Raw genomic sequence first — 12652 nt, 5'->3', positions numbered from 1 at the left:
ACAGACACACACCAACACACAGACGCACACACACCCTCCCCCCCCACCGCGCGCGCGCGCGCACACACACACACACACACACACACACACACACACACACACACACACACACACACACACACACACACACACACACACACACACACACACACACACACACAGAGCAATAATCTCATTAAGCATCGCACCACCTGTGGTGCAAAACGCTTGAGTATTAGACGCCCTGAGAAATCGATCAATAAATGCAATTTAGTAATGAAATAACTAACCCGCGAACAACTAAGACCAATTGGTCGAACTGAGACTTTTCCCCCATCATTTAGTATTTTTTATTTCTAGTCACGATTAACCATCGTTTGATTGACGGGCTACTGTTGTTTCTTCCCCAGACCCATTATCAGTGTGACTACCACTTTACGCAGCCGCACAGCAGGGCTGCGGGCCATCCAATGGTGCCAACAGAGATCTCAGGATTATCAAGCTTTTATAATTAATGCCTTACAAACTGGTGAAATTAACATGAGAAATAAAACACACTACAACAGCGCCCCGGGTCTCTGAACCCAGAATTAGAAACAATAGATCGACCCTCCACCCTTTTCAGACGGAGTCCCCCTTTCAGCCCTCGCCAAGAGAGGCCGTTCTATGCGCCGCGGATCTATGCTCCCCACGGCCCGCAGCCTTGTTCACACGTACGGGACAGTAAACACATGTTGATGTTGTCCGACGTCTGTGTCAATAGAACAGGGATTGTTGACACAGTCACGGGGTCTTGTTTTAGTTTGTTGGCCGCCAATAAAACTTCAGAAGGTATAGGCTACATTAAGGCTACAAAGCCTTTAGCCAATCTCAGCGCTCATGGCCCGGATTAAAATACGTAGTTTTGAGTTATGGACTAAGATCCCATGGATGGGGATATGGAATGCACAGGATCACATTGACGCAGTGTTTGTGTTTTTCAAATTCACAATAAAAGTTACTTTAATAGCCTGAGAAAAAACTAGGATAGGCCAAATTCGTAATGGTATCGGGGACTTTCTGGACCTTTTTCTCGTTATTCATGCCATTAGGCCCATGCTCACCGTGTCCCCCCTCTGTTTGTGAGCGTGTGCAGGTGTGCTACTGCATGTTTTTGTAGAGAGAACTTCCAAAACCAACATAGTACAGCCCCACCTAGTGGAGAGAAAAGACTGATGAATCACACAGGTGGAGTCCAGTGCAGACGGAGAAGGAAACTAATAGAGCAATGGAAAAATAAAAGAACGCCTTAGGAAAAACCAAAAGGGAATAATGGATCCATGAAGAGATTAAAATAAATGAAAGAAGAAAGGAAAGAGAAGTGCTCTTTTTCCGTTTCGATTTCCGTTCTGGGTCAAGTTAAGAACACACACGTTGGTGAGACCCACACACACACGCACACACAAACACATACACACACACACACACACACACACACACACACACACACACACACACACACACACACACACACACACACACACACCTGTTATTTATTTCCATTATCCCCCTAGTTATTGTAAGCGAGCCATCCTATAAATACTTACACACAACACAGCATCCCGTGCTGTCTCTCATGAGAAGGATCATGAGGCTGCTGTAGAACACAGATTTATTCGTAAATCTGATGTCGTACATTAAGGCAACAAACTGAGGCCAAAGATATTTTTGATTTTTGTTAGAGCTAGATGTATATAGGGGGAACTGTTGTACAGCATAAAGGAATCCAAAGAAACTAAACCAACCATGATCTTGAGCAACTGATCACGTTTATGGACATGTACATAACGGTGTACATGATCTCTCAAGTTTAAAAATAGACTCTAAACAAATTAGTGTTTCAGTTATCCAGCATGAATTCATATGTCATTTTAGTTATATGAAGGATAATACAAGAGAATAAACATGATTTCAATGCATTTCAAATGCCATTTTCTTTTAGACATTTTGGAAACTTTTCACCATCTTCATATGCAATTCTCAACAGGAAGGAATAGCAAATTTCCATATAAAAGTGTGGTGACGATCAAAGTGTATTGTGATCCTTGTGGAAGAAAGTGATCTACTTCTGTGGAAATCTTCAAAAGGCTTTTCACAGCATGGATATGAATGCATGCTTCAAGATGTACGCTGGTGTGAGTATTTTTGATCCCCTCGTCTCTCTCTCTCTCTCTCTCTCTCTCTCTCTCTCTCTCTCTCTCTCTCTCTCTCTCTCTCTCTCTCTCTCTCTCATAAATATCACCCACGACAGACAGAACTAATGTGTTTGCCGTATGTGTCCTCATGTAACCTGCAATAGTGTGCATACGTTAGTTATACACTTGGAAACCATTGAACACATCGATCAATTAGCAGGAGACATTCACAGAGCATCTCCCACTCGACAAGGAGGACCACACAGGACCTTACTGTTACCCTCAGCTCTGACATATGGTTGGCACTACACCAGCAATACCACAGGAGGGGACGTGGGAGGGGCAAGGAGAGGAGAGGAGAGGAGAGGAGAGGAGGGGGGAGGAGAGGAGAGGAGAGGGGAGGGGAGGGGAGGAGAGGAGAGGAGAGGAGAGGAGATTGGAGGAGAGGAGAGGAGAGGAGGGGAGAGGAGAGGAGAGGGGAGGAGAGGAGAGGAGGGGAGAAAATGAGATGAGAGGAGAGAAGAGAAGGGGAGAGGAGAGGAGATGAGAGGAGGGGAGGAGAGAGAAGGGGAGAGGAGAGAAGGGGAGAGGAGAGGAGATGAAAGGTTTTGAGAGCAAAGGAGAGGAGAGGACAGAAGAGGAGAGGAGAAGAGAGAAGGGGAACGGAAAGGAGAGAAGAGGAGAGGAGAAAATAGGTGAGGAGAGAGAAGAGAATAGAAGAGAGGAGAAAATGAGAGAAGGAAGAGAAGAAAAGAAGAAAGAAATCAAGGAGCATCCAAAAGAGACAGAGTAAAATACAATAAAAGACCAGAAGACGGCAGACAATAGTTTGTGGTCTTCCAGTCGTTCCAATTCAGATGAGACTACTACACGCCCACACATGGCTAGCCGTGTCCGACACACACCGCTTCCTCCAGCCACAATGCAGGAAGGATTGGACATTAGTGTGTGGTCGTGTGCGTGTGCATGCATAAGCATGTGCGTGTGTGAGTGTGTGTGCTTCAGTGTGTACGTGCACACTTGCATTTGTCAGCAACACATATGCACTGATAGAATGTTGGAGGTCAAATGGTGTTTCCATTGCTATAAATCTGCCTTGAAACTACAACAACCAAATAGACATGTATTATTAAATATCTCTAAACCACATCATATTATTGCTTTTTTCACTCTTTTATAAATAAAACATAGCTTTAATACAGGTTCTATAGATGTTGTTTTACACGGTAACACTTTACAATCAGGGTACATTGTCATAATATTATAATACGTAGAGGAGCTTACTATTGGAATGCAGCCTAAAGCCTTCTGAGTTTACATGCCCCTGCGCACGCGTCTCGTACTAAAGACGGACGAGCAGGTAGCACTCTTGAATGTTAAATGTCCTTCCCATGGACGCGGTCACGCGGACGACGGTGAATATTTGGAACGGGAAAGGGGATGAGCTGAACAAAAATCACGGCTGATTTCTAGACTGAGGCAATGTCAACAATTGCCCTGGGGTCTTAGCGAACCCGGCCCATCCTTTTATTAACGCAACCTTATTGTAAAGTGTTCCCGTTTACACAAACAACAATACATCTAAAACGCGATTCAGAGAAATACATCCTACACGATGAGAGCATTCAATCTCGCAACGCAAATCACAGAAGTCTAAAAGCCAGTTCTAAGTGTACACACAAAACTGTTGGTTAAACCGAGGCGGGCGCCACATAATTTGTTGACTCAACAGCCCATTTAACCCCGTCGTAAACAGATTTAGGGAGCAGATTTCAAACGCAAACATGACATGAACAATAAGTGACACGGCGACCAGCAGAGGCCAGGGCTGCAGTTAAAGTGGTCGTGACAGAGCCATTACTCACAGGATCAAAGCTAAACGGTGTCCCGACACAGCGAGTATTTACTGGAAACCTAACGCCTGCTTCGCTCTGTGCGGCCAGCGCCGCATACCGTGTGTGTGTGTGTGTCTGTGTGTGTGTGTGTGTGTGTGTGTGTGTGTGTGTGTGTGTGTGTGTGTGTGTGTGTGTGTGTGTGTGTGTGTGTGTGTGTGTGTGTGTGTGTGTGCGTGTGGGTGCGCGTGCGTGTGGGTGCGCGTGTGCGTGTGTGTCTGAGGGTGTGTGCTGTAACATTGCTCCATGGGACCAACATTCCTTAATCTTCATCACCACCACCACAAGCCCCATCTTCACCATCGTCATCGTCATCGTCATCATCATCATCATCATCACCATCATCATCATCATCATCATCATCATCATCATCATCATCTTCCACATAGTGTACCACCTGAATGCCCTGATTGTTATACATTTTTTGTCTTTATACTTTTCTTAAAGCTCAATGAGTCTACATGCTGCTGCATGTTATGGATATTATCTGATGAGTCGTTATCAAATCATATTCAACAACTGTGCATTTTGGATTGAAGACAACAACCATGTGATAACAATGTGTGTCGTGTGAATGTGACTCTGACTGTCTGCAAGTCTGCAGAGGGCTGACATAGGAGCTTCAGTGTCTCCTGGCACCCACTGCAGTTCGGGGGTCGATTCACTCTGCTAGGCACTCAACTAAAGGTGCTGTTGGGTTGGGGAGGTTGAAGGATGGCGGTGTGTGCAAAACATGTGTGAAGGTGTCACTGGAGCCGTCTGTGAAGGTGTGTGGGGTGGGCTGGTGTGGGTGGGGTGGGGGTGGTGTTATTCACCTAGGCTTTTTAAAAAAAGAAAATGAGTGGCATACCGTTCAATAAATACCGATTTTTGAATACTGATCAAATCATCAATAGATGGATAACAGATTATAGGAATAACAATATATAATTATATTTATAATATATAGTCTGGGTTATTCCCCAAAACTTTTTTTCAAAAGAAAGATTTCTAGCATACAGATCAATCAATAAACTGATTGATCAACAGATGGATTACTGATTAAGGCCCCGTCCACACGAAGCCGATTTCATGGCGAAACCGCAAAGGTCTTGTACGGTTCGGCCTTTCGTCCACACGAAGCCGGCGAATCCGCTGACCGAAACCGCAAACTTCTGAAACCACCCTCGGAGGTGGTTACAAATCTACCCGGTTTCGTTTTGGATTCGTGTGGACGCCTGAAACCGACTGAAACCGCAAACCATGACGTCATCGCCCCCCCCCCCCCCCCCCCCCTTCGATCCTCTAGCCAATGACTGTTAAGCCCGCGGAGTCACCCTTTATGCGCATGCTCGCCTCTTTTCTTATTTATTTTCCTTCTGGATTTCTGTAGCAGAAGCAGCGCCCCTTATGGGCCTGGCTGGTGTACTACACTGTTTCTACAGGTCTACCCGGTTTCGCTTGGCTTCGTCTTTACGGAGATACTTCGAAACCGGATAGATCGAAACCGTAACGGTTTCGCCCGTTTCGGCTTCGTGTGGACGGGGCCTAAATAAAGAAATACCAAGAACTTTTCTTCTGTAGAGTGTGGAGGTAAATCAAGGACATAGAAACATGGCAAAAAAGAAATGTCCAAAAGGGAGAAAACAGTTCGGCTTCATGACGTTAAACACAAAAGAAGACGACAAAAAAAATGCATAAAGAGTAACAAACAATGGAAAAAGTGGTGAAATGGACGCCGCATTAAAACACAAACCAATCATTGAGAAACGGGTGGCTAACCTCGTGTGGTTTCCCGTCCAGTTGGATTTGTACCGACTGTTTCATACCGAAGCACCTCAATGTGGTTCACATTAAGACAACGACAACAACGAAATATTTCAACTGTAAACATATGCGCGCTGAAACAAAAGAAAACACAGAAGGGCAAACCACAACATATATTCAAAAAGTTTAAAAAAAAACGAAGCTGGAAAATAAGACTGCTCTTGAATATAAACATGAAAAAATAAAATAAAGTATGATTGGCTAGTATGAACATTTGGACAAGATGGAAGCATTTAGGCATCTTTTTAAAAGTGTAAATCAATGAGAAATGAAGGGGGGAAAGCTGTGATGGTAAATTGGGTCAAGGGTTTGACTTATAAACGTGATCCTCCTAATGCACCTGGATCTCTGGACATGTTGTCATTGTCCCTCATTGCCGTAGGTATTTTAAATTAACTATAAAAAAGATCTTTGCATGTTTCAAAGTGGTTGTCACACCTCTTATACCCAAAACACCGGGAATATGCTATTATTGAGCAGCCACCTCTAAGTTTGGTTCGTATCTCTTTAATTTCTTCACTATGGTAAAATTGTAATGTCATACTGAAATGATTTCCAAGAAATCCTGTTAAGGGCAGTGTGGGTAGTATGGTGAAGATAAACTTGATTGCCAGCACTCCTAACAACTGTAGCTACTTGGAAAGAAATAAAGAGGTCACTATTGATCCCTACAGCTTTTAGCGTTGAACTCTGCAGCATTTGTCAAAACTGTCAAGAGAAACACATTTGTTGGCGTTTTTAGGGTAACATTTTATGGTAGTAAATTAAATGTGGTGGAAGCTTAATAATGATCCCAACCTCTTTGAAAACATTCAAGAATTTCATTTTAAGCGGCCTAAAATATGTCACCATCAGGGGTCACACAGAGTAATACTCAGTATTCACTTATTCCGCTCTGGAAATATTCCACCCTGGAAATATTAATTCCCTGTCAAGGAATGTTTACAGTTCTCCCACTTGTATGATTGTATGACTCCAGAGCTTTTCGTTCTCTTCCTCTTTAATTCTCTTGTTTTCATTCTCTATTTCATTCTCTCCCTTTCATTCTCTCATTCTATAATTCTCTCTTTCTTTCTTTCATTCTATAATTCTCTCTTTCCTTCTCTCAATCTGTAAATCTCTCTTTCCTGCTCTTTCTTTCTTTAAATCTCTCTGCTAAATAAGGAAGCAAACCTTAACATTGGATCCAGACAGACTCCGATGAAGAGAATGGACCTATTCTTGTTCCTTTATTTCGCTGCACGCTTTTTCCCCCCCCTTCTTCCCTTTTTTCTCTCCTCCACTTCGGTGTTCCTTCTAAATGAAACAGTAAGGTTTGACCTCAATGTTATGACTGAGCACTGCCAAGACACTACTTCATTCATTTTTTCCGCCTCTAATGTTTAATTTAATTCCCCTTACTAGAGCAATGAAACAGTTGCGCTGAACCGAGGCAGGTTTCCTGATGGCTGAGGTAACCACATTTTAATCTATCGTGTAGCTCCATATTCCCACACCGCTGTGGGCCTGTACTTTCTCAAGTGTGGCTGAGAGTAGAGTTTGATGGACTACAGCACACTTATACTTACACACACGCACACGCGCACGTGCACGCACAGCACACTCACGGACCTGCAGTGAGGACACGCCATCTAAACACACACAAACGGATGTTACCTTAAACATGTGGGACTGACGATGCATGATTGATGGATGGATGGACGGACAGATGCTGAAATTGAAAAAGCAAAATAGAAGATCGTTGGACTGGAGAATGACAGAGGGATGAATGATGAATGGAGTATGAGATAAAGAGGAGGATGGATGTTTTAAAAGGTGTGTTGGAAGTGTTGGAAGGATGCACTTGATTCAGCCGGTCCCCATGGTAACCCCAGCACAACATCAAACAGCACAATAACTGAGCTCCACCGCTGGAGTTGTAAATGGCGTTACAGACAGCTGAGCAGGAGCCAGGCCAAACAGAGGGACAGGGTTCACGTGTGCTTTGAGGGGCCTGGCTCCCACCGAACCAGAACACAGATCACAGACGTTGATGGAGGGAGTTCTGCTCAAGTGAAACCTTACAGATTCTCAGGTACACTCTCAAGCGCGCGCGCACGCGCACACAAACACACACACACACACACACACACACACACACACACACACACACACACACACACACACACACACGCACACGCACAGACTTTAAACATCATTGTTAAACCCTAAACCTAAATATATATATTCCATAGCAGGTTGAAGACATTGTTTTTTTTACCAGTACACATGAGAACCCAAGCGATGATCTCATCTGCCTCATATTAAAATCCAGATAACATATATGTAGTGTGTGAGGTGTCATTGGGGTTTATGAGTAAAACGACGCGTCATAAAGAACTAAGATGAAGTGAGGGTTCCTGTCACTCACAATGAATGATGGTGCGATAAATAGAAGCCAGGATGAGATCAGTGGGCTGTCAGGCCTCCATAAATCACCTGTGGCTTCTGCTATGAAATCTAGAGAGGGTGAATCTCTCTCTCTCTCTCTCTCTCTCTCTCTCTCTCTCTCTCTCTCTCTCTCTCTCTCTCTCTCGCTCACTTTTATTTTCTCCCCCACCTCTTTCTCTTTCTATCTCTCTTTGGGATCATCTTTTGACGTTATCAGTTTACATTCAGTTGTTATTGAGGAATGAAGTGGTAAAGAGGCATAAAGATATGGATCACATAAAGATGGCGTCAGGGAGACTGAAAGAGAGCAAGATGCAATGGAAGAGATAAAGGGGAAGAGAAAAAAAACAGAGCAGGAATGGGAGAGAAACATCAGGATAGAGAGAAAGAGAGAGAGAGAGAGAGAGAGAGAGACGGAGAGAGAGAGAGAGACGGAGAGAGAGAGACGGAGAGAGAGAGAGAGCAAGAGAGAGAGAGAGACGGAGAGAGAGAGAGAGAGAGAGAGAGAGAGAGAGAGAGAGAGAGAGAGAGAGAGAGAGAGAGAGAGAGAGAGAGAGAGAGAGACGGAGAGAGAGAGAGAGACGGAGAGAGAGAGAGAGAGAGAGAGAGAGAGACGGGGAGAGAGAGAGAGAGAGAGAGAGAGAGAGAGAGAGAGAGAGTGAGAGCGAGAGAGAGCGAGAGAGAGTGAGGATGATGGGGTGTGAAGGAATGCAGCTGTTCAAACAGCTCTTTGATTCGTGATCAGGGGGCTCTCCGTGACCCGGGCTCCACCGCAAAGGGACCCCTCTTACACTCATCCCCCTCCAGCCGGGGCCCATCGGGGCCCCTGGCCTGCTCACACTGGACCGGGCCGGTCCAGCGTGCGCGCGCGCGTGTGTGTGTGTGTGTACACCTCATGCGTTTGGGCATGCATGAGGTAAACAAAGACATTGGCATTTATGAATCAACATTTTCCTGTGGAAAATCTGCGTATACGTGTGTGTGTGTGTGTGTGTGTGTGTGTTAAAAAAGCAACAAGCATTCATACCGTGTGGACGTCTGTGGGGAGTTAGGCCTTCCCGTGCTAGCCCTAGGATGTGACAATAACATATTTGTATTTGTATCGCCGTTAAAGATCATCACATCCTCTCCACCGTTTGACTCAAGCCGCGCCAGAATATCGCCGAACACTCAAGCTTCCTCATCTTCAACCTTCATGTTCTTCAGCAGAGCAATCAACCAGGCAGTGACTCATCATTTAACACAACGTTCAGCCCTCCCTTCCTTTGAGTCGTGTTTGTTTTAACGGTGTAACTAACTCCGCCCCGTCCCCCCTCTCTGTTATTGTTCAGGTCTTATGTGTCTCTTCGTCCCTGATTGTAATTGGTTGTTACATAATTGGGAGATAATGGCAGATAATGAAAGGGGTTTTGTTTTTCTCTCATGGATTACATGATCCGCGCGCTCCAAATCCTCCCTAAGCAGTTCAGCCGTGTGAGTGGAACGAGGGAATTATGTTTTTGTTTCTCCGCGGGAGTTGATCAATGTACCCTTTGAAAGGATAGTGTATTGGTTAGGGCGACTCCGAGCCGAAAGGGTCCTGGTTCGAACCCCCGATGTCAGCGGCCTGCGGGCAAGCCTTTCCCAGAGCAGAGCAGTGCGCTGCACCAGGTCTGGACCACAGGTGTAATTAGTCGTTAGTAACTTCTGTAATTAGGCTTTGAACAAACGTTATGTCTGCGCTGAAAACGTTTCAGGATGCCGGATCAAAGATAATAATGCCAAATAACCTCCAGACCCATACAAACGATAACATACAATAGTACACAACACATACAGTTTACATATAAATACATATATTTTCTCCCAAAAAATGTAATAAGCAGACAAAAGCTGGTCAGGAAGTCAAAATACGTCCAGTGTTTAGATAACCTGCAACCAAGACACACACACACACACACACACACACACACACACACACACACACGCAAACCAGTGACCCGATGAGCCCCCAAAAGACAGAAAGGCTGTCTCTAAAGTCGGGTTCAGGTAAGAGTTGTTTACGTCGTAAACCAACACGCAGGAGGATCTGTCTGTCAACGTACTCCAACGAGCTCCCCTTGCAAACCGGGGGGGGGTAGTCAGGGAGATGGTCTCCCTTCCTCCTCTTCCCCAGACTGTGTCAACAACCCCAACACCAGGTTCCAGTTTCTCCCATGCACTCATCACCTGTATCTCATTAAAGTCGGGCCAGAAATGATCATGTTCAAAATAAGTAAAGGGGGGGGGGGAGGGGGGTATGTGGGCTGGAAGTGTGTGCGTGTGTGTGTGTGTGTGTGTGTGTGTGTGTGTGTGTGTGTGTGTGTGTGTGTGTGTGTGTGTGTGTGTACTTGTGTGAGCACAGCCATGTGCATGTTAAAGACCAGGGGGTCAAATATCAACCAGGCTGCAATCCAAGAGAGTTAAAAAAAAACGGTTGAACTGGAGCAAGGTGTGCCTGGATGTGTGTGTGTGTGTGTGTGTGTGTGTGTGTGTGTGTGTGTGTGTGTGTGTGTGTGTGTGTACTGCATGTGTTTGTGTGTGCGCATGTGTGTGTGTGTCTGGGTGCATGTCTGTGAGAAGGTGTGTGTGAGTTCCTGTATCAATGAGAGCCTTGTGTTATCACCCCCCCCCCCAGCCCCTGCCATCTGATTGAAATGTAAATTGAACACGTCATAAAGCCCACATTGTCAGCATATGAAGAAATAATAAGTGGCTCTTTCATTAGAGAAGTGACAGCTCTCATTTGGTGTGACTCTCTGCTCACGGTGGTCATAATTACTTAAATATTGGAAAGCAACGGGTCAGAGTGGGGGAAAGAGACCTGTGAAGGAATGACAGCATTTTCTCTGAGGGCTTGCAAACCGTGTAATGTGAATAGAAACAATGTTAGGTGTGTAGGTGTGTGTGTGTGTGTGTGTGTGTGTGTGTGTGTGTGTGTGTGTGTGTGTGTGTGTGTGTGTGTGTGTGTGTGTGTGTGTGTGTGTGTGTGTGTGTGTGGGGGGGACGACCACCAAAGGTCTAGCTTCAGTGTGGAGTCCATGGTGTTTGGTTCCTTCCAGCGAATAAACAACATCAGGTTATTGGGTCCGTCTTGTCAATTTCTTTTGGTCCGGGTTCGATTTTGTTGAAACTGGTCTTGACACAAAAAAATGCTTTGTATTTGTCCTGAAAGGGCATGAACACATTCTTTAATACGTTTTTCTCAAATGAAGAGAATTAAATAAATGTCATAAAAGTAAAAAAAACTGTTTTGGATTACCACTGCAAACATTATTTGAGTATAGGTATATTGCGTGTTCAACGACTCTTGGTCTGTCATAATCACTGGACTTGAACAGCTTCAGGTCCAGTTTCATGACTGTGCTGGAACTCCAGGTGACAGCATCGCTGTCAGGTCTGTTTTGGTTCAGCACTGTGTTTTTCTTTGTTTCAGACAGACAGAGCGGACTCGAGGAAGGATAGCCAAGGGTCCGTTTTGGACAAGGTACAACATTTTAAACTCTTACTGAGTGCCGTTCCCACCAAATCAATCCTGAACTGTTGCAATAAAGCCGAGAACAGGATATATGAAACACTGCCAAACATCAGCTACAATAATAGAAAAACACTATAACATAATACGATAATATAACAGCCAAAAGCCAGTCAGAAGTTTTCAGAAGCAATATGGGGTTGGCTTAGAAAGAGGTTATTGTCTCGATTGACACAAAGACGAATGAGAGCAAAACCATATGCTTGTTTAAGGATTCAGCTGCTGTCTGCTAGTATTTACAATATATACAATTTATATTCTCCTGCTATGAGGCTGATTGAGGAAGAATCATTATTTGTAACACCTAGCGACAGTATATGAGTGTTTCAGCGGTGGTGGTCCCAACAAACAGAGCTTTACTACTACGTTTCAGTGTAGAGCACCCCGAGTGTTTGACCACTGGAGGCAGTGTGGTACGGCATACTTTGCAAAAACTTTTGTGTTTATGTTTGTAATCTAAAGAGTTCAGGAAGAGCTGACAGGGCAATTATAATCTAAATTGTCAAACAAATTAGATTGTTTCATTACATAAAAATGCCTCGAAGAGGTATTTTTTTCATCATTGTAATGTAAACACTTGTGTAGAAGATTAAACAATAGATACCAACGAGTTCTTTAATAGATTGAAAAAACTGCCAGAGGAGCGTCAGGATTGGACCGCTAGCATTTCGGTTTGATTCCGTTTGGGATGACATGTTTTCCTCGATCGTTACACCATAATAATGAGGGGTTCCTGGTGTGCTTGGGGAGAACCGCAGCTCCCTTCTTGTTCAGACTCTAACCACGAGTGTTTATTGGTCATGCCTCATCCATTTCTG

Source organism: Gadus morhua, chromosome 4 (genome assembly GCF_902167405.1).
Source record: "Gadus morhua chromosome 4, gadMor3.0, whole genome shotgun sequence".
Lineage (NCBI taxonomy): Eukaryota > Metazoa > Chordata > Actinopteri > Gadiformes > Gadidae > Gadus > Gadus morhua.
The sequence above is the reverse complement of the archived record's forward strand: the minus strand, read 5'-3'. Positions refer to the sequence as shown.